The sequence below is a fragment of the Peromyscus californicus genome, unplaced genomic scaffold (genome assembly GCF_007827085.1).
Source record: "Peromyscus californicus insignis strain IS unplaced genomic scaffold, ASM782708v3 Scaffold_8__1_contigs__length_139910024, whole genome shotgun sequence".
NCBI classification, from domain to species: Eukaryota; Metazoa; Chordata; class Mammalia; order Rodentia; family Cricetidae; genus Peromyscus; species Peromyscus californicus.
This window is the reverse complement of record NW_026294606.1, coordinates 28,643,257-28,650,214: the sequence shown is the minus strand read 5'-3', so window position 1 is coordinate 28,650,214 and position 6,958 is coordinate 28,643,257. Positions and strand designations below refer to the sequence as shown.

General features: G+C 41.1%; 1 protein-coding gene across 1 annotated transcript in view; it reads right to left on the bottom strand.

Annotated features, from left to right (window-relative positions):
- Nucleotides 1-343: 343 nt before the first annotated feature.
- Lyrm4 (LYR motif containing 4) overlaps nt 344-6,958 on the bottom strand; it is a 41,987-nt gene continuing 35,372 nt past the window's right edge. The window contains exon 3 of the mRNA XM_052729753.1: nt 344-6,238. The gene's annotated coding sequence lies outside the window, so the exon portion shown is untranslated. The remainder of the gene's footprint in view (nt 6,239-6,958) is intronic.

The following is a 6,958-nucleotide window of genomic DNA, read 5'->3' as shown; positions in this document are numbered from 1 at the left end:
GGCAAGTTAGTGCTGCAAGCAGGTTCAGTGGTATCGTAGGCAGCTCAGGGAAGGAAAGTCCTCTTGACACAGACTGACCTTCAGCCCCTGAGAAGGAACAGTGGAACACCAACTCCTAGGTCAGGCTTCAGAATGGGTCACATCATGAGTCTGTTCAACCATGAATGAGGAGTAAAACAGGCTGAGGAATGCAACTGATTCTAAGTCAGGAGTTATTCTTGTTAAAAGTGGGCCCACTTTGCTATGCAGAAGTTGGTGATAAGAGAATGAGAAACATCACCATTTTGGAGGCACTAATGTAAGAACCGACTCAGACACGGTACATTAATGAAAAAGCACAGGATGAAAAGCCGTTGGGGATTTATTTATTAAAAATAAAAAGATTAGTAATTACAGAGAAACAGGATTTTTACAATGGAAATATCTGGTTAAATCCATTCTTACAAATGACCAAGTTAAGTGTGAAGCAATAATAGTACAGAGGACATTATAAGTTTCCTGATATAAAGCAATGGGAAGAATAGCATATTACCTATGCAGCCTTCTTGACAAGGGTCTAATTTTGAGAGTGTCACTAGAGAACAACCTGACAAACTCAGACAGGAGAACATTCTGGGCTACCTATGTCTGTGTCATGAACGGTGATAAAAGATTGCAGAAGAATTCCATGTTAAGACTAAAGAGACATGACTACAAAAGGCAATGCTCAACTCTTGCACGGGCTCTCGATTAGAATTAGAACTGAGCCTTATGTCCTCAACAGCAACACGGATTGATCTGATACCTGAATGATCTCTTGGATTTCGTTAAGCTTGTCTTAAAGGATCACAAGTCTACTCTGATGGGCCCAATTTGAACCCAGTTCTGTAAAGTCACTGACTCTGGGCAAGCCATTTAAGCAAACAGGGCCCGCTTAGCTTCCTCCCCATCTGACACTCTAGTTTACTCCCTCAGCAGAGTTCGTCACTCTCAGGGGAGATACATTTGCATTCATCAGGGCAAGAGACTGAACTTCGTGGAATGGACTGTGGTGCTCTGGAGACAGTTATTTAAATTGGCATGACTGGATCTTTAACTTATAGCCCTTTGGCAACATGGGTTCAGTTTTCTGTCTTGCTGCACAGTTCCTTTCACATGCAAAATATTCCTCAGAAAAACAACTTACAACACACCAAATATTGGCAGGAATCTAAAGCCCTAATGTCTGAAGTTATCTGTACATATGATTTATTATAGACATTTCACTGTTATAACCTGGTAATTAGGAAATATTGATAAATGCAAACATATTATTGATGTCAATTAAAAAAGCACAAGATTGACGAGCTTCCCAAAGAGCTCTGACAGCAGCAGTTAGAGAGTAATGCCCATCAATACACATCTAGTCACCACCAATGTGGAGAAATTAGGCTGCCAGGAAACAATGTTTTCACATTAAAAGCGAGATTATTCAAACAGATAAGCAGGGAGTCAAGAGGAAGCTCTATCAGAACTTCAACTGCAGACCTGCTCAGAGAAAACCAGCACACACTAGGGATTCAGGATAAAGCAGGCAAGGAAACTGGAGTGAAGAGAGCTAAAGATGAAGTTCCAAAGAGGAGATTTAGTCAATGTTACCAGTTAGATAGAATAAGTAGGATTCAAAATCTAACTGGATTAGCAATAAGGAGGTCTATGTCTTTGTAGTAGCAGTTGAATTTGTACAGGGAAGCAGGTGGCTTTCCAAAAACCATATATACATATCGATTGATACATTCTAAAACTCCATGAAGCAGTATAAAAAGGTACTGTCTTGTCCATCTGAGAAGAACGTCCTCTTTCATCAGTACCAGGGAAGGGCTACATGAGATTGAAAAGCAGGATTCTCATCTAGTACTGCAAGATGAGTCATGCCATGGGATTTCCCAATAACCCCAGTCACATTTTCTCTTTTAAGCACTGTAAAGTTAGCAACGGGCTTTAATTTCAGAGTGGAGTTTAGATACCAAGAAGGTCAGGGCCAAGGTTATGTTGTACCCTGTGTCCTATTTTAGCCTTCCTTAGATGTCTCAAAGTCAACCTAAGTCAAAACCATGTTTATTGTAATAAATGTATACATTATTCTATACATCATGCCACCTCATACATAGAAGGGTATAAACTACAATACAAACTATAGGTATTAATGAGTGCTTATTTATAATGTGGCAAAATCAGAATCCTTGAACACTGCTGATGGCAATACACAGTGGTGTAGACACTCTAGAGAATAGCATGGCAGTTCCTCACAGAGTAAAATCCTGAATAGTCCACTCTTAGGTATTTACTGAAAAGAAATGAAAGTATATGGTTGGAAATAGCTTCTGGAAACTTGTACAAAGATGTTTAAGAGGAAAAAAAAAGGAGCAACAAAATGTTCACTGATAACTGAAGAGTAACTAAATTTACAGAAGTGTATTCACACAGTGGAGTCCGACCAGCAACAAAGTGGAATAAAGTAATGAAAGATGCTACAACATAGATTGACCCTGAAAATGTATTATGTGAAAGTCACAAGCATAAACTCCAGGCAAAGCCCTGGTTGGCTTTGCTTTTCCCTCCCTCTTTCCTTCTCTCCCTCTGTCCCTCCCTCCCTTCTCCTTTTTATTTTGTCAACAAACTAGAGTTATCTGTGAAGAGGAATCTCAAGTGAGGAAAAAAGTTTGCATCAGACTGCCTGTAGGAAAGTATGTAAGACATTTTCTTGGTTGATGAACCACAGTCCATTCACAGATGTGCAAGATGGAAAAACTACAACTTCTATGTAGAAAAGAATACTCTCTCATCAAACTTAAAGTTCTCCCTGGGATGAATGTTCCAATCTTGAAGACATGTCTCCACTATTCTTCTGAAATTAAATTTACTCTGCTAGGCTGTTAATACTGTCTTGTGGGCTGTCAAGATGGCTCAGCAGATGAAGGTGCCTACCACCAAGCTGGGTATCTTAAGTTAGATTCCAAGACCCACATGATAGGAGAGAAGTGACTCTCTCAAGTTCCCCTCTTGATCTTCCTATGCATGCTGTGGCATATATAGATAGATGCAAAATAAATCAATAAAAATTTAATAAAAAGAACACTATCTCATAATATCATCCTCAATTCCAAAGAATGTCATAAGAAATGTGTACTTTATCCTACTGAGCAAAAAAGCACAGAGATTCTTAGTTACAGTGAGTTTATTTAAACTCTAAAGCTTAAACAGAGCCTGAACTACTGTAAAAGTGTCACAGGATAAAGAAACCCTGGAATATAAGGTTTAGTTTGGATATCCAGAAATCAAGGATGATATCACATCAAAGCAACTTGCTTATTGCCTAGTTCTTTGGAAAGTAGTGCTAACAAGATGACTCCAGGTAGGCAGGGTCCCTTCTAGGCTTAGTGAGAGATATCAGTTTCCCAACAGTGGCTGTACCCCCCAATCTCCTGAAGAGCTTCCAAAATGCTGATGCTTCAGTTTCACTCTTAGAAGTTCAAATGCAACTGCTCCAGAATGACAAGGTTATTGGGATTTGTCAAAGTATCACACATGACTCTAATGTCAAGGTTGGGAACTGTCAGTGCAAGGTGAAGAGTCCTGTCTTTGAAGTTCTCATTAAAGACCAGATAACCTTGGTCTTCGTGAGACCTCCTCTGAGAAGAGGAGGCATTTGATATAGATTGTGCTAGTCTTCAGTTAGCTTCTTGTTCCCATCATGGAAAAACAGGAGCATGAAGAAGGCCAAGCCCTAGTCCCATATGCCTAACAGGCCCTGGGAGTGCAAATGCATGGGAGAGATTCATGTTCTTTCATGTTTGGAAAAAAAAAATCTTCAGATTCTCTAAGACTTGGACCATGTTTAAGTCTTCAGTTGCTATCAGCAAGAATCTGAACTGACTCACCCATGCAACAAACTCTCAGTCTAGTGTACTCTATCCTACTAAGTAGCACATGAAAATTTCAGTTAGAATTTCTTTTATTTAAATCTCTAAAACCTGAACAGAGTCTGAATCACTATAAAAGCATAAAAGGAAGGATAACAACATCGCTGAAACAAAGGTTTAAGTTTGGAGATCCAAAGATTTTGTATGGTTGTCCCATGATCAAGACAAGCTAGCCACTACCTAGTCCTCTGGAAAGTAGGACTTGCATTTACATTAATTGGGTCACTTCATTGGTCAGACATGATCCTCTTGGTAGCCTTTTGTTCAGCTCTGAATCTTGCCTGGCTTACCTCTTTCATTTGTTTATTTCTCCAAAGAGAATCATCTTTCTCATACCATTGGGAGTGAGTGACCTTCTGAGCACTTCTTAGCACTCCAAGTACTTGAAGTGGGTGCATCTAATTTCTTCTGTCCTCCCAAGTCCCAAGGACATAGAGAAGTGTAGCACGAATCTTAAAAGTTCTTATTAATAAAATCAAACCTGAGGCCAGTTATTGGGGTGAATGCTGGAAGATCAGAGAAGCAGAACAAGCCACAGCTACCTCACCTTGCCAATTCCTCAGCTGATCCTGTTTCCTCAGACTGGATGCCTCTGAGTCCTCATCCAAATGGATCTCAGTTGAACTGCTGCTCGAAAGCCTGAAAGCTTAACCAGCCAAATGCTTCTAGTTTCAGGTCTTCAAGCCTTATATATCTTTCTGCTTTCTGCTATCACTCCCTGGGATTAAAGGCTCACTTTCTGGAATTAAAGGTGTGAGTCATCATGCCTGGTTGTTTCCAATGTGGCCTTGAACTCACAGAGATCCAGAGGGATTTCTGCCTCTGGAATGCTAGGATTAAAGTCATGTGCTACCACTGACTATCCTCTATTTAATATTGTGGCTGCTCTGTTCTGTGACCCCAGATAAGTTTATTAGCATGTACAATATTCTGGGGAACACAATACCACCATAGAGAAGGAACAGTGAAAAGTCGTAGGGCTTTGGGTACCTCCCTCAAAGCATGACTCTTGGTGTTACGGATTTATTTACACAAGATTATAAAAGTATATTGGACCCTATGTTTTTATAAAATTCTATTAAAATGGAATTAAAAGTTCTGAAATGTATATTAGTGATTGAGTTTGCCCAATATGTACAGTTCCAATACAGCACAGTACAGCACAACAGTATAGAACAATAAAACCCTTAAAGCAACTGAAGGATGCTACTTTGATGGAATGGTGACAGAAGCCTCAGCTTAAATCTTGGTCTTGACCTTCACTGATATATAGCTCAAGCACTTTCTCTCTGAGATGATTTCCAAACCTGTTCGTTTACCTGTAAAATGGTGAGGTCCTACAGGAAGGGTCACCATAGGTGACATGTTCAATGCCGTAGGACTGGCACATGGGGAGAGAGAACCCCTCTATCTCTGTAGTCCCTGAACAGCTATAATCAGATTTCACCTTTCAGGGCTCTCATTCAGCTTCTGCTTGGGAAATTTCAATAAAAAAACCAATCAAGTCTATGTAAACAAAGCACCTAGGAAAAGCATCACTTAGTGTATCTTCCTGTATTTTCAGGCATGAATGAGTTTACAAAATACTGTCCTTCCTCTGTAAAGGTGAGTAAATTAAAGGTGATGGTCTGTGTGTTTATGTCATCTGTACCCTATGGAGCTACAGGGCCATGAACTGAGAGGAAATGGTCACATCCTCAGCCCGAGTGGGATGGAAAATGAGTGTGGGTTAGTTATGGTGGCACTATTCACTAATCAATAGCTTTGCCGTTTCCAGAGGCTGTTGATACATATTTTAGCCCTAGTTCAGTTGATATTATTGGGAGGCCTGCTCTTTTCTGAAGGGAAACAGAAGAGCAGTGGATCTGAGGCAGGGAAAAAGGGAGGACAAGAGGAGGGAAGGAAGGGAGGCTGCAGCTGGGATATATTGTATGAAAAAGTAATAAATTATTATTATTATTTTTTTTAAAGAGAAGGCCACCTAAAGTGTGAGTCTTCCTGAGGGCTGGCTTAGAAGTGAGAATGGTATGGATGTGTGGGTCCCTTTCTCCTAAAAAGTCACCTTTCCTCTTAGACATCAGGATAACTATGCCTGTTTCATAAGACTTAATGAGAAGCCAAGACAATGTACCCCAAGAGCTGTGTGGTGTCTGTGCATAGAGTGGCACAAGGAAGCACCGCAGACACACCCCACCACCATCTTTCAACACGACCCTGTCACTCCATGGATGAAGTAAAGTGGTAGACAAGCAACTTGCTCCAGATCCTAAAGTACATGACTCAGCTGAGATTCCTACCTGTAGGCAGGACAAGGAGGAGAATAAAGCTGGGAAGTGGAAGGCTGAGTCAGAGAGACACTGCCAGCCGCCATGATGAGAAACAGCATGTAAAGATGCCGGTAAGCCATGAGCCATGTGGCAAGGTATAGATTAATGGAAATGGATTAATTTAAGCTGTAATTAAATTAAGCTGCATAAACTATGCCTTATGAAACAGGCATAGTTATCCTGATGTCTGTGTTTACTTGGTTGGGTCTGATGGCTGTGGGACTGGCAGGTGAGAGAGATTTGTCCTGACTGTGGGCCAGGCAGGAAAACTCTAGCTACAAATGGCGTCCAATGTGGTGGCAAGAGTTTCCACCTAAAACCTGAGAAAAAAGATTCTAAAACGGAGCTAAAAACAGTTCCTAATTGTCTCTTTCAAGTGAGCGGCAGCTGCCGGTTTGAGCTACTGGTGGGTTCCTAGCTTGCACGCTCGACCTGCAGTATGGCGGGAATGAGGCCTCTGCAAGTGGCACATTAAGCTGCATGGTAGATTTAGCCTTTGCTAGTACAAAACAAAAAAAGAGGTTTCTGGGCTACACGCTGCTTGGATAAAAGCATAGACCCACAATAGCTCCCAGAGCCGGTGGTAAAGTACCACGCCATGTTGGGAAGCTGAGGCGGGCGGAGCCAGCAGCCACAGCTGCTGCAGCTTAAAGCAATAGATTCACAATAAGACAGATTCAGATGTAATAG